The following is a 16,032-nucleotide window of genomic DNA, read 5'->3' as shown; positions in this document are numbered from 1 at the left end:
ATAATCAAATGTTAATGGGAATAGAGCCAGTGTAACCTTCCCACAAAAATACAAAAATGAAAAGAATTCAATAGAATTGCAAATAGAGCCAAATGTTAGCTTCCCACAGTAATAAAAGTCAATGATAATAAAAATGTGCAAAAATGTTAAGTCTCCACAAAATTAACGTTAAGATCAACCTGCTAAATTTTATAAGGGTAGCTGCGCTAACCTTAAGCCCTGTGCGATAATGTTAAGTCCCTAGAAAATTAACGTTAAGATTAACCTGGTAAATTGATTCTGGGAGGAAAAACAAAGGAAATATTGTTTCAATTATAATGACTATTTTCTTAAAAAGATTGCTTTCAGAACAAAATTATTATTGGGGCAATTCTTGAACAAATTAATTACAGTTAATATACATTACATTATCAGATGTGCGCAATGCTGCTTCATTACCTTATTTAAAAAATATACCTCGTCCAGAATCTTGACCAAAGGCCCATGTCGACGCCCGCCGACTCCTGACACACGACTCCGACTGTCTCTCGCGCGCTACTAGCGCGAACGAACTACGAGTACATGCTCTCGCGACTCGCTACGTACAACTACTTACTCGCAACTGAACTGAACTCTCGCGCGGTCAAGCGCAGACTAGCAACGATAAGTAACTCACTGGTCAGAGATTCTGTCATGCCTCGCCATCGCTGTACGCGTTTCAAGGTGCAAATGGAAGTGACGCACTGAGGATTCCACACGAACTTCATTGTGTATATAGACAGTTCATCCACTCCAGGAATCGACAATCTCACCCACTTAGGCCTGTTACCGACATTGATTCTGGCCAGAGCTCGGTCCTAGTGACTCCAAGTCTTCTGAGAATGTTTTAATTTCTAGTTAGACGTCACATAACAAACGACAATAGAATTTTTTTTTTCTTGATATAATTACAGATTAAGAAATTTCTAACTTTTTTCTTGGGTTGTATAGTGAAATTTTGCTTCTTGCCAAATTTCATGATTGTAGACATACGGGGAGTACCCTACACGTTTTGATGAGTGAGTTTACGAATATCAAAATATGTGTCATAAATGTCCGTAACCTTTGTCTGCATTCCCTTAGAAGCTTCACTATTACATCACCAAACTGCCACAGACCTCAGTATGTGACATAATTTCAACTTGATACGTCTATCCATTCTTGAGAAACAGTCTTAAAACAGCTGGATAGCCAGCCAGTCAGACAGATGGGCAGGCAGCATTGTGATTCTGCAAAAATTCCATTTATATCGGCTGAGCTACGAAAGCCTGAAAATGGCGTTTCCTATTGCGGCAGGACCTTTTCAACAAATTTCAATCACCAACTTCCTTCTCCAAATGTGAATATAATTTATTGGCACCCATCTACATAGGGGAGATGATCATTGCAACAAAATAACAAAAATCTTATTTCCCACGTTAGATTTAATGTGTTCTTTTCTTCTGTGAACTGTTCTAAAGTGGAACGGTAGAGTAATAGGTTGAAGGTGTTTCAATGGACCCCCTCCCAGAAACATAATTGAGAATTGCGTACTTGTTACGTAAATGTATGGATCGTGTACTGGTATTGCGTGAAAGTTATCATACCTATGAATGGAGGTGGAATGTTCAATATGACTACAAGACCTATGGGCAATAGCTAGCGCCTAGTTGTTAGTGAGGTGGAGGAAAGAGGGGACAGAAATGTGGAAGTGTTGTGTGAGGTAGAGTGTTATGACTAGGGGTGGAAAAAGCTGTATATGTAAGATAGGTTTCAGCATTCAAGAGTGGGAGTTGATTGAAATTCCGGCGGGAGAGGATGGGTAAGATATGAAGGTGTATCGAAGGTAGGGTGTGGATGTAGTTGGGCATCATTATTTTTGTATTGCAGCTGAAAGTTCTGTAGGAAGAGAGGAAGACGTGGTAAGTGGATGAATTGGTATAGGGTTATCGGTGCCAGCGATAGACGAGTGCAGAAGGCGTGGCCGAGTGCATATCTTTCCTGGATTTCAAGGGAAATGTAGAATTTAGGGGACGCAGACGTCCAAGGAACATAGGCGTAGGTGAGGATCTGGTGGATGAGGGATTTATAAGTGAGAATAACGGTAGGAGGATGTAGGCCCCAGGTTAGTAGTGTTAGTAGTTTTAATGTTTGGGGTTTCAGTTGAATGGTAATTAGTTGTGCATTCAATGTTAATTTTCTATTCTATGTTAATCCTAATTACTACTCTGAGTTAGTCAGAGCGATAGATTTTTTTTGTAGATAGACGGAAATCTGGACAACGGAAACGCCGAATGTTACGACTAAAGATGGTTGCTTAGCTTTTTTGTGGGTTTGCTTGAAGCTTCCACATGTTACACATATCGAGCAGGTGATTCATGTTGCGTTGATGTGTATGTTGCTTGGCTGGGTGTGCGATGTCGTCAGAGTATTGCAGGAGATGGTTATGTGGGGATGGCCGGGGAAGGGAATGTCTTCAGTGTACACGATGTAAAGGAGGGAGAGGCGGCAACTGCAAGACAGAGCGTTGACGCACACCTGCAGTGGGGCACAATATTTGGGGGCAGATGCGGTTGTAAGACGGCTGTGAAGGAGCCTATAAGGTAGAATATTTAACTGGAAGTGCATATATTTCCCACTAGGAAGCAGTCCAGAATGCTACAAGAGGTTAAAGTTTTTTAGGGTATAATGGGAGACAAATATGGCGGATTACCGTCTATTTGGTTCATGGGAGATAAGGTAGGTAATATAAAGAATTTTCTCGTCGATGGAGTACACTGGTCAACCGATACCTTATGACCATCTACCTAATAGCAGTTATGTCCACTTTTGGCACGCATAACACAGGCGACTCGTCTTGGCATGGAAGCAATGAAGCGTTGGTACGTGGCTGGATGGAGTTGGCTCCACATCTCCAGAAACAAGTCACTTAATTCCTGGAAAATCAGGGGATGGGGACGATGAGCTCCGACGCCAAGTTCAATCTAGTCCCGGATGTGTTCGATCTGGTTCAGATCTGGCGTGGTGGGGGACCAGCACATCAATTGGAACTCGCCACTGTTTCCTATAACCAATCCATCATACTCTGACCTGGTGACATGGCGAATTACCTTGCTAAAAAATGCCAGTGCCAACGGGAAACATGAGCGTCACGAAGGCGTGTACATGGTCTACAACTAGTGTACGATACTTCTTGATGGCACAGTGGCTTGCAGGAGCTCCACTTGGCACATGGATGCCGACATGAGCGTTTCCCAGAGAATAATGGCATCACTGCCATCTTTTCCCCACCCAGCAGTACAGTTGTCAAGGAGCTGTTACCCTGGAAGACGACGGATTGGCACCGTCCCGTCGGCATGATGAAGAAGGTATTGGGATTAATCAGGCCATTCAATGGTCTGCCGCTGCGCCAAAATCCGATGCTGATGGCCATAGGGCCATATTAGTTATAACTGCCTATGTCGTGGTGTTAACTTTAGACACATTTACGGGTCGTCGAATGTACATTCCCATCATTAGGGGTGTTCGGTGCACTTCGTGTCAGACACGTTAAAGTCTGATGTTGGTTCGACCACTGTTGGCCTCCTGTCCTGTGCCGGCCGCGGTGGTCTCGCGGTTCTAGGCGCGCAGTCCGGAACCGCGCGACTGCTATGGTCGCTGGTTCGAATCCTGCCTCGGGCATGGCTGTGTGTGATGTCCTTAGGTTAGTTAGGTTTAAGTAGTTCTAAGTTCAAGGGGACTCATGACCACAGCTGTTAAGTCCCATAGTGCTCAGAGCCATTGCCACCTGTCCTGTTTCACTAGTATGCCTTGCCTACGACATCCAACATCTGCAATGATGGGTGGCCATCCAACCCTATGACGTCTGGACGAGGTTTCACCTTTGTTTCGCCAAGTTTTGAAGTCACTCACCATCACTCCTCCAACACCCGACAAGTCGGGGAGTTTCCAAAATGCCCGTGCCGAGCGTCCAGGCCATCAGTCTGCCCTCTGTTAAAGTCACACAGACTGCTCACGTTCTTCATTCTACACATTGAGAGCACACTCGCGTATACTACATGTACAGTGCGTATGTCTAACTAGCAGTCATTCCTCGCCAGGTGACGCTGCGAACGTCTGGACAAGTTTATATCGATAGTAGGCTGGTAGTCTTAATCATCTGGCTGGTCAGAGTAGTTTGGATGAAGTCACATTGGTTGTTGGGGATGCGTAGGCTGGTTGCAAAGTGCTGATTGATTCATTTTCAAATATTTTGCTGTAAACTGACATAGGCCGACAGTATGAGATTTGGGAGGGTCTTTCATCAGATTCCATGAAGAGGAGGAATTTGGATGTTTTCCACTGCTCCGGATAAGAATCGTTATAGAGTACGGTATTGTAAAGAACGACAAGTGTTTCGTAATAGACTTTGGGACATATCTTGAGGTGGCAGTAATGAATTGTATCGTGTCCAGTTGCAGTGTTCCACTTTTAGTGAATAAGTAATATCTTCACTTGTTATTGGTGTGTTTAGTCCTGTTCCTGGAATGTTGTACAAATACTGGAAGTTCGGAGCGAGAGGTGGGATAGCGTTGTTTGTACTTTCATGCATATAGGTCTACATAGAGTAATCACAGTTGGTAAGATCCACGTGGTGAATCTGGTTTCTGAATATGATATGAAGTGACAAATGTGTTGGGAAGTCAGTTGTTATGTGGGTTGGGATACGTGGGAATGGAGTTGTTTCTTGAGATAACATGTAAGGCTTTTCAACATTTTGGGGGTGTTTATATGATTTACATTTACTTTAATGTGTTCCATGTCTCTCTGTAGTTTAACTTTGTAGATGCCTGGTAATAATAAATGTCGTGTGATTTCTTTCTTGGATGCAATAGTCTTTATTGAACAAACTAACAGTACACACACACACATGTATATATATATATATATGTATATATATATATATATATATATATATATATATATATATTTATTTATTCTTCAAGGTACCATTTACATATATGCAAATAATTGTTAGTTGAACAAAAATATTATAAAACATTAAATACATCAAAATATAACATATTCTGTCTTATTCCTTTTTTGTTTATCGATGCATGAGAACGTGGATAAGAGTGCTTCAGCATGTGACGGGTAGGCATAGCACACCCCAACTTTGAAGGGGGTCATGGAAGACGCTGCTAGGGCCTCCCGTCTGGTAGACCATTCGCCGGTTGCTAATCTTCCGATCTGAAGCCACTTTGGCGACTTGCGTGTCGATGGGGATGAAATGATGATGATTAGGACAACACAACACCCAGTCCCTGAGCGGAGAAAATCTCTGACCAAGCCAGGAATCGAACCCAGGCCCTTAGGATTGACATTCTGTCACGCTGACCATTCAGCTACTGGGGCAGACCGGATGCCTAATGTGAAACACCTAGTGGTGGCTGGGTTGAGATGAGATGGTGCATTGATGGCAGGGTGATGACCGGTGACTGATGATTGCTCAACGAAACAGCATGAGTAGTCATACATTTTATTAAGATACAACTGCAATTTTTGTGGCGAAGCTATGTGGCAGCAACGGATTCCCCCCCCCCTCTGCCCCCCTCCCCCCTGCCCCCCTGCCCCCCTCCCCCTACTGGCGCCACCCTGAGTGTATGCTGAGAGTAGTGAGCGCAGTGATAATGGTGCAACAGGCAGCACGTGATCAGCTTGACATCCGTGGTGATGAACGTTTGCTGACACACAGAGTTTGCGACACACATGCGCCGTCTTGGCATGGCACCAAAGTTCACGGCAGAATGCACTGGTAATCGTGGACGCCGCATGATTCTTGTAGTGGTAAACAGCCCTCACCAGTGGTACCCGCTCTCACGACTGGAGGCATAAAACATCCGTATGTCCAGCCAGCCATCAATAGTAAATCACTTGCATCGCCCTGGAGTTGATGGGCTGCCCCTTGGGGCAGAAGACTGGCAGCAGCGATATGAGCCTGGGGGTGCCCCACAGTCGTGTAGAACCAGTTGTAGGCCTATGAGTATTTGATGCAAGGGTTCATGGTAGATGCTTGCAGAATCGTGTCACTCTGGCGCTGGCATAGTCTTCTAGTAAATTGTGCTGCCTGACTAACACGCCTTTAAATAAAAATTATCTTCATTTATACTGGTCGCTGCCCACTTGATTTGCTGCAGGACTGCTTCCATCCCAACCATCTACACCAAAACAAGCCCGTAACTCGGAGGGGTGTTAACTGGCCTGCTGCCGGCCGTGGTGGCCGAGCGGTTGTAGGCGCTTCAGTCCGGAACCGCGCGACTGCTACTGTCGCAGGTTCGAATCCTGCCTCGGGCATTGATGTATGTGATGTCCTTAGTTAGGTTTAAGTAGTTCTAAGTTCTAGGGGACTGATGACTCAAATATTATGTTCCATAGTGCTTAGAGCCATTTTTTAACTGGCGTGCTTATCCCATGGCCTTACTGTCTTCGCGTTATTTCGATGCTATTCCAGTCCCCAGGTCGACCAGCCATGTCGAAACGGACCGGTCTCACTATTGCCTCCTACGTATAGATATTTTGGTCCATTCTGTGTGTGACTTCTTCCATGTCCTCTTGCGGCAACCACGGCAGCCTTGCTATTTTACTCACTAGAGTTGAATAATAATGGAACCTCTGTGCAGAGACGAGAGGAAACTTTGAGCAGGGCAAGAGCACATGAAGTCTGAGTGGAATAATCATAGTAGATTTTTCTGAGTAGTATATGTGTGTTGTAGGAAATCGCATCGTGCTGGATGTCGTCAGGATCTTGAAGGTTGGAATCATGACTCTCGATTAGAGTATGGACTTGATCAATGTATCCATTCCAATGTCCACGAGAATAATCCTTTTATTTGTCAGGGTAGATTGTTATGAGCGGATTTGGTACATGGTATAACATCTAGAGAAACACAGGCAGGAGATTACTGCCATGTAAATGTATGGCTTGTGCTGTGATTTGGTGCTAGGGAAGACGACCATAGCTTTGGGAGAGCGGGATAGTATCTGTGTCGGGTCAGTGTGGGCTGTGATATGGATTTCGTGACCATTGACGATGTTGATAAACTAACACACTCACTGTTTTCAAGCAAGTGTACGAGAGTCATCCCTGGTCTAGAGGCCAGTTTCACTTCGAGCGCCGAGTGGAAAGGTTCGTGTTTATTTCACTTGCCGCAGCGTCGCTTGAGTGAAGTTTTCCTCGTTAGTGTTGTCCTGTCTGCCGAGTGAGTCGTAGCGTCTCCTTTCCACCCTACTGTCTGTTTGTGTTCGTCTACTTGCAGCGGCGTCGGATGCTCCGCTATGGCTACCATGGCTTTCACGTGTATTCCACGAAAACGTATTGTGGGCTTTTTGTGTACATACTTCCGCGTAGTCAGCGCGTACACAACTTTCCCAATAGAGCGCGCCCCGCTAAGCACAACAGTGGAGGCGCGGTGCTCGTCCGTCTCCGCACTACGAGATGGCACTGTCTTAGAGACGGACCAAATTCTATTTCCGCCGATCCGCGTATTAATATGTAACGCAGCCAATGAGATTGCTGCTAACGTAGAACCTTTTCTCCTTGCGGATCACACTCGCGCAGTGATACCTGAGTGCGCAAGGTATTATAACGAGTGTACAGACCTCCGATTCGCTTCTCCGGCGGTACACCGAAAGGTTACCGCCCTTCGATAGTGCAATTTTCGCGCTCATCGACGTGCTAGGGGTTCCAGCCAGCCAGCCAGCCAGCCAGCCAGCCAGCCAGCCAGCAGCAGCGGCAGCAGCAGCAGCAGCAGCACCAGCAGCAGCAGTTCCCGGTCCCGGCCTGCAGCAGTGGTCCCGCAGCCAGCCAGCCAGCCAGCCAGCCAGCCAGCCAGCCAGCCCTCCGGTGGCAGCAGCAGTCCAGCCAGCAGCAGTCCAGCCAGCAGCAGCAGCAGCAGCAGCAGCAGCAGCAGCAGCCGCCGCCGCCGCCGCCCCGGCCCCGTCCGCGTCAGCAGCGTCCCTGCCTCTCGCCGTCGCCGTCGCCGTCGCCGTCGCCGTCCGTCGCCGTCCGTCGTCTCCCAGTGTGTGTCCTGTCCTTTTAGTGCTGTGTTTTTTCTTTCTTCTTCTTGTCGTCATGTCCGCCCCCACCACCACCGTCACTACTACCACCACCGCCATCGTGTATACGTCCCCTTCCGCCGCCTCCACCACTATCACTTGGTGTGCCCAGTCCCACCCCCCTCCTTCCATCCCTCCCCTCCTCTCTATCCCTTCGCCCGTGCTCTTTGTCGCCCCCTCTCCCGCTTCTTCCTCTCGTTCTGATCCTTTCCCCCCACTCCCCCAGCCTGTCACTGCAGCTCCGGCTAGGGTGGTGGCCCGTTGGGCCACTGCCCACGCCCAGCTCTCCCCGTCGCCATCGCCATCACCGCCGCCACCGCCACCGCCACCGCCACCACCGTCATCATCGTCGCCATCACCATCACTGACACATTCGCCTGCACCGTCACAGTCACTATCTCCAGCGCCGACTGCTGCGTCCGTGCCGGGACCTGTCCCTTCCCACCACCTCCCCATCGTTCCCGTCCCTCATATCACCACCCGCCCATCTGCCGCTGTCAAACGCCCTAGTGGCGCCTTCACTTCATCTGCTCCTAAAAAGGCTCCACCCCGCCCCCCATCCCCACCCCAAAATGCCATGGACGTCTCCCCACCAGGTCCAGCTCCCTCCTCCTCCTCCTCCTCCCCACCCGGTCTCTACAAATATCTCCTGTCCCGTCCCGATCCTTCCTTCCTCGAGGCCCGGAATCTCTCCCTCCTCCTCCGCCAACATTTCCCTGGCGCCCCCATCTCTCTCCTTACTCCCAGACGGGATTCTGTTCTTATCTCCTCCCCCAGCCCAACCCTCCATACTGACATCCTCTCCCGCCTCCCCATCACCCGTTTTGGTCCTCACGCCTCCCTCACTGCTGCTCCCTCCCCATCTCCTACCCGCCAACCCCAACCCCCGCGTCGCCCGCCGACCCTCACCGCCATGATCACTCGGCTTAGCCCGTCGATCACGGAGGAGGAGGTGCTGGTGGAGCTGAAGGCCCATCCCACCCTGGAGGTGCGGGCAGTCCGCCGCATTTTCAACGCGACCGGCCCCACCCGCCTTATGCGGGTTTTCTCTGAGGACGCCCCCTCCACTGACCGTCTCCTGAAGGAGGGTGCCCTCCTCTTCAATCAGCGGTACAAGGTCGACCCCTCCCGTTCCCCCCCTCAATCCCTGCGCTGCCAGAGATGTCTGCGCTACAATGCACATCCAACAGCAGAGTGCCGCGAGGCCCCCACCTGCCCGCATTGTCGGCAAGCGCACTTCCTCCGGCAGTGCCCCAACCTCAAATCCCCTCCCTCCTGTAATACCTGCAGCCTCCCCCACCCCACCTACTCCCAAAAGTGTAAAGCCCGACCCCCTCCCACCACTCCTGAACTCACCGTACCTGTCCGTCCCCTGGACGCCCCCACCCCTCGTGGCAATTCCCTTCGTCCCCCCCCCCCCCCACTGCTGAGGACATCATCAGGTTCCTCACCATTGTCCTCCAAAACGTCCATCCCTTTCAGCGCCCCCACACCTTACAACAGATCTCCCTCGCCGCCCGTTCCATATTCCACCTTAAAATGTACGCCACCTATTCCAATAACCAAGTCCATTTCACCTTCTCCCGCCTTGACACCCTCGTATAAGTCCTTATCATGGCGCGACAGCATCGTATCCTTTTCAACAATATCCGCTCCCTTCCCGCCAACAAGAACCTCTTCCTGCACACCCTTGCTACCCACCGTGTGGATGCCTTCCTCCTCAATGAAACCTTCCTCCAACCCCACCACTCCATCCACGCCTCCCCCTATCTCCTCCACCGCTCCGATAATCCCCTCCCAGTTGCGCGTGGTGGAGTTGCCATTGGCCACCACCGCCAGATCCCCGTTCGGCTCCAACCTCTCCTTCCCGACCCCACCGAACACCTGATCCTTAGTCTCTTCTTCCCCGGCCTTACCATTACCTGTGCCACCATCTATGTCCGCCCCAACGCCCCTCTTCCTTTCGACTTCCTCTCCCACATCGACCGTACCTTCTCCTCCTATGTGATCGCCGCCGACCTCAACATCCATAGTCGCTCCGCTGCCCAGTTACGGCGGTGGCATCGGTTCCTCTCCTCCCTTCAAGGCGACCTCATCCCCATCCCCCAGCACACCCGTCCCGAATCCAACTCCACTCCCGATGTTATTCTCTCCTCCCCCAACCTCCTTGGTCGCATTACGGTGGATGTCCTGGAGCCTATTGGTAGCGACCATCTCCCTGTCCTCCTCACCGTTTCAGACGGCCGTCGCCCCCGCCCCGACCCTCGTCATGACCCTCCCCCTAAGTACATCCATGACTATTCCCGTGCCAACTGGGATGCCTACCGGGATACCCTCTCCACTCAGGTTGATAGCCGCCCTGTCGCCTACCGCCGTCCCGATGATGTCACCCATGCCGCCTCCTTTCTCCAGCAGACCTTGTCTGAGGCCGTGGAGGCCCACGTCCCTACTGTTGCCATCCACCCCCACTGTCCTACCTTACCACCACAGGCCGTCCTCCTCCTCCGTGAATCCTGTCGTCTCTATCGTGCCTTCCTCCGCACGCGTGACCCGGACACCCTACGACGCCACCGGCAACTACAGCGACACATCCGAAATTTGCTCGCGGCTAAGAAACGCCGGGACTGGCGACAGACATGCACCCGTTTAAATGCTACCCTCCCTATAAACTCGTCCAAGTTCTGGACCGCCTTCCGTCGCCTTACCGGAACTAAACCCTCCCCCTACTATCCTCTTCTCCACGATGATCACCCTTTCCCTGACGCCCTTAGTAAGGCCAATCACTTTGCCTCCTACCTGTCCGATGTGTTTTCCATCCCTGATGATCCCCAGTTCGATTACTCCCTCTTCCCAGATATCCGCGATCGAACTGACACCTCTGTCCCTCCCCTCGCTCCTGGTTTCCAGTACTTGGACAACATTCCACACACGGACCTTAATGCCCCCATCACCACACAGGATCTCATCACTACACTCCGCACCAAACGCAACACCGCTCCTGGTCACGATCGTGTCACCTACCGTCACCTTCGTGAGGCTCCTGTCTCTTTTCTCTCCGCCCTGGCCAGGCTCTACAATGTAGTCCTGTCCACCGGTTACTACCCCGACCTGTGGAAAACCTCCCATATCCTCATGTTCCTCAAACCTGGCAAACCGCCGTCCGCCGTCTCCTCCTACCGTCCCATCATCCTTACCTCGGTCTTCAGCAAGGTCCTGAAATCTATCCTCACCCGCCGCATCCACCAGCATCTCCGCCAGCACCGCCTCCTCCCCGCTACCCAGTGTGGCTTTCGGCCGTCCTTCTCTTCCGACGATCTTCTCCGTCACCTCACTCATCTCCTTTCCGAACAGCTCAATTCCCGTCGCTCCGCCATCTTCCTCTCTCTTGACCTCGAACGCGCATATGACCGCGTATGGCATTCCAGTCTCCTCTTCAAGCTCCAAACCTTCGCCCTTCCCATTAACTACGTTCGTCTGATCGGTTCCTTTCTCTCCCGCCGTCCTTCCCATGTCACCATCCATAACACCGATTCCTACACCTTTTTCCCCTCCGCCGGTGTGCCCCAAGGCTCCGTCCTCTCCCCCCTTCTGTACTTGTTGTACACGGCGGACATGCCGCCGCCGTCACCCCCCATCCACCTTCTCCAGTTTGCCGATGACACCGCCTTCCTTGCCCTCGCCCCCACCCTGCAACGCTCCCAACACCTTCTCCAATCCCATCTTGACCGGTTCACTGCTTGGTGCAACCAGTGGTTGCTCAAGGTCAATCCTTCCAAAACCCAGGCGATCATTGTAGGCAAAACCACTCCCTCCTTCCGCCTCCTTGATTTCTATCTCACCGTTTATGGCTGTCCCATCGCTCTCACCCCCACCCTTAAGTACCTTGGCGTCACCCTCGACCGTCGCCTCTCCTGGACTCCCCATCTCCAGACAATCCAAGCCAAGGCACGTTCCCGACTCCGTCTCCTCAAGCTCCTTTCCGGCCGAACGTGGGGTCTGGACCCCTCCACCATCCTCCACACCTATAAGTCCCTCATCCGCCCTATCCTCTATTACGCCCATCCAGCCTGGATCTCCGCCCCCCCTTCCTTTTATAAATCCCTCCAAATCCTTGAACGCCATGCTCTCCGCCTTGCCTATCGCATCCGTCTCCCTTCCCCCACGTGGATCCTGTATGACCTTATCCTCTTCCCCCACCTCCTCCTCTTCCTCGAAAGGGTACGGATCCTATACACCTCCCGTAAACTCGATCCACCTCACCCGCTCGTCTCCCCGATTCTCTCCCACCCCCGCCCGCTGCCGCGCCTGTACTCCCATGTCCCACCCGGTCTCCATCTCTCCACCCTCCTTACCCTCTCCCAAGGTGGCTTCCGCCAGCTCCCCCTGCCTGATGATGTCCTCCTCCCCTGCATCTACCCCTCCTATCAACTTTGATCCTCCCCCCCACCTCCTGTGTCCTTTCCTTCAGGCACCCTCCCTCCCCCCCCTTTCCCTTCCCTTCTCTTTCCTTTCCCCCCTCCCTCCTACCCTCTCCTCCGGGCTTCCCTCCCCCTTCCTCCCTCCCCTCTCTCCTTTGCCCATGGCATCTCTGCTCTCCCCTCTCCCATTTCCCCTTCCTCCTCCTCCACCTCCTCTCTTGGCAGGTCCCCGGACTCGTATACGCTGAGTGGACATTCGCGCGCCGGAGATCATCGCCATCAGTGTCTCGTGAGTGCCGTCGTGGTTCGTGTTCAGTGTTCCCGTCATACTCCATCGTTCACCTGTGCCATCGCCATCTTCAGTGTTCGTGCATCGTGACAACAGTTTGTAGTGAATTATCGTCGAGTGTGAACGGCTCCGTGTTTGTCTTTATGTGTCTCCTGTTTTATTACCCACCGTTATGTCACATTTGTGTATTCTTTCTGTTCTTTCTATATCTCCTCTACGGCTGAAGAGCGGCGTACCATGCTGCTGACAGCCTGCCTGTTTGTACGGGTTTGAAAATAACAATAAAGAAAAAAAAAAAAAAAAAAAACCTCCGATTCGTCAGTCTGCCTTAGTCTGCATTTATCTGCACCTGTCTGTACCAGTCTACATTAGTCTGTACCTGTCTATAGTCAAGTTTCAGTCTGCGCCTAATAAGATTATCATATTCCTGTACATAGTCGTGAAGATAAATGAATAGACACTTTGTCAAATATCAGAGATATGTGAGAATAAGACTAACGTACCAAGACCAAAGGCACTTCAGATTGTCAATTGTAAACAGTATCCAAAATCAAGTTAAGTAAATTCTAAGCTTTTTATTATTTTAATAAATATGTGTGAAAATTAATCAAGTTCCGTTTAAAGTTGATCACCGTCAATCTGCTACTCTAAGCGTGCATGTGGCATTTCTATCGTCTGACCTACGGCAGAAGATAAACACGCCACGATAAGACCACGAGACATATTGCTGACACTCGCCTACTTCGTTAGAGTGACAAGTCAAATAATCTGATGGTGTGTGTACCGAAGGACTTACAGTACGCACACCACAGCTTTCGATAAAAACAACGCGTCACGTGCCACCTGGATCTCTAGAAATCCACGATTGGCTTGTCGATGCAGTTCATATGAACTATAATCATGTCCACAACGCTTATTTGGATGCAGACGAGTATGTGTTTTACGTGAAATGTATGGATTCCCTTCACGTTGAACGTTTCTGTCACGACATAGTTCTTAAGTCCCTTTCAAGCATCGCAAAATTCCATTATTATGGTGTCACTCGCAGATGCTGAAATCGAAAATACCAATTTTGGAGTATTCAACCTACCGCCGGGAATTGATGACAACTTTCTAAAGAACATATTGACTCCTTATGGTAACGTGAAAAACGTCCGTCGTGAACGATGGTCTGCTCAACACACATTACAGTGTTATGGTGGAATTTGTTCCGTGGAAATGAATGTCAAACGTAAAATTCCATCACATTTACAAGAGTGTGGTAACCGCGTCCGTGTCATGTATACTGGTCAGGAGGGAACCTGCTTCCTATGTAATGAATGTGGAGACGATTGGTCTAATTGCCCGCGGAGGGTTTTTGTATTAAAGCCGTCATTAATGCAGCGTCACGGTTGCTGATCTTGTTCCTTCCACTCGAGATGTCGGACCTACTTCTGCTTCAATCATAATGAACAAAAAGTCAGTTCTGATAGACTAATCCTGTAACTGAATTTCCGCCTTTACCTCCACGACAGGTTCAGAATCCTGTTGCCCCCAGGATAGAACCCGTAACAGTGACAAACAAGCGACGTCGTAATCAGGATGTGATAGTGAGGATTTGGCTGTGCCTTCTGCGCCAACCTCATCCGCATCGTCTCCCCTGCTTCTCTGGATGCTACGATGCCTCCCGTCCGTGGTACGGTGAGTGGCGAAAAAGTTATCTCTAGCATCCCTCCTGCTCGCGAAGTGGCTCCATCTGAGGTGACTGTGTGTGGAGAGGGAGCAGAGTCCCTTCCTCCCTCCCCCCCCCTCCTTGGTCTTTGTATCTTCAGTTACAGTTGGGACGATGCAATGTCCTCCTGATCCTTCGTCTTCAGCCGCCGTGAGTTCCCTGCATTTGCCGACAACAGCAACTCCCGAGGAGAATAAAATTTGCGACCAAGTATCTCCTGTTGCATTGGCAGGGCAATTCCACAGAATGCTTCCACATTAGTGACTGGAACTGCATTACATGACCCTAGTTCTGAGGGGCAGGAAGCTGTGTCTCTGGCCCCTCCCACACCTCCGTCTGCAAAGGTGCCACGTAGCCCACAGAAACAACGTATACAACCTGACCGTGCGGTGGCACGTAAGAAATCGAAGAAGAAAGGTTGCGATGACGGGGGCTCTGGTCCCCCGACGTCTGATTACTTCGTGGAGTCCGCAATTGACCTGATTCTGCTCAGACGTTCCGTACATTCCTGTATAGCTGTGGGCAATGAGCCAAGCCTACTCATTCCTTTCCTTAAACGTAAAAAAATGTAAATGTCGTGTGGCTACGGCCTCCCGTCGGGTGGACCGTACGTTGGGTGCAGGTCTTTCGAGTTGACGCCACTGCGGCGACCTGTGCTTCGATGGTAATGAAATGATGGTGATTATGACAACACAACACCCAGCCCCTGAGCGAAGAAAATCTCCAAGATAGCCGGGAATCGAACCCGGGCCCCTAGGATTGACATTATGTCGCGCTGACCACTTAGCTACCGTAGGCGGACTTCTTTAAACGTGATTCGTGTGGAATGAGAATGGTGATTAACTTCTCTGGCGCTGAAGGACATGATTGTTGCCAAATATCAAAGCTGCGTACCTGGTCATACCATTCTTACTCCTCTAGTCGAATGTCGTGATGTGGTTTTGGTTGTTGCTCTAACGTCCGTCCCCTATGCCCTAGCTTTCCTAGATTTCGATAAGGCGTTTGATCCAGTCAGTCACGACTGTTTGCTTCGGATTCTGGAGGCAGTTGGTTTTTCTGTTGACACACGGCGAGTGCTCTCAAATCGGTTTACGGGTATTTCAGCTTCGGTGGTTGTTAACAGCCAACTGTCGCCCCCGATAAATATCAGCCGGGGAGCGCCTCAAGGAAGCACGATGTCAATGACCTTGTTTGCGTTGTCTCTGGAGCCCCTGTTTCGGATGCTAGCACCCCAGCTGAAAGGTTGGACGCTTTCCGGAGGGACTATGGCTGTTCGTGCATACGCGGATGGCGTGATGGCTCTACTCCGCAATTCTGTGGAGACACCTCGACTGAAGGCTGTAATCAATTATTATTGTCGGAGTTCAGGTGCACTGCAACGGCCTTGCCGCAGTGGATACACCGGTTCCCGTCAGATCACCGATGTTAAGCGCTGTCGGGCGTGGCCGGCACTTGGATGGGTGACCATCCGGGCCGTCATGCGCTGTTGCCATTTTTCGGGGTGCACTCAGCCTCGTGATGCC

At 50.6% G+C, this 16,032-nt stretch overlaps 1 pseudogene; it reads left to right on the top strand.

The window, feature by feature from the left end:
* Positions 1–15,883: 15,883 nt before the first annotated feature.
* LOC124790984 lies at positions 15,884–16,001 on the top strand (annotated as a pseudogene).
* Positions 16,002–16,032: the final 31 nt, after the last annotated feature.

Source organism: Schistocerca piceifrons, chromosome 3 (assembly GCF_021461385.2).
Source record: "Schistocerca piceifrons isolate TAMUIC-IGC-003096 chromosome 3, iqSchPice1.1, whole genome shotgun sequence".
NCBI lineage: Eukaryota > Metazoa > Arthropoda > Insecta > Orthoptera > Acrididae > Schistocerca > Schistocerca piceifrons.
The sequence above is the reverse complement of the archived record's forward strand: the minus strand, read 5'-3'. Positions and strand labels throughout refer to the sequence as shown.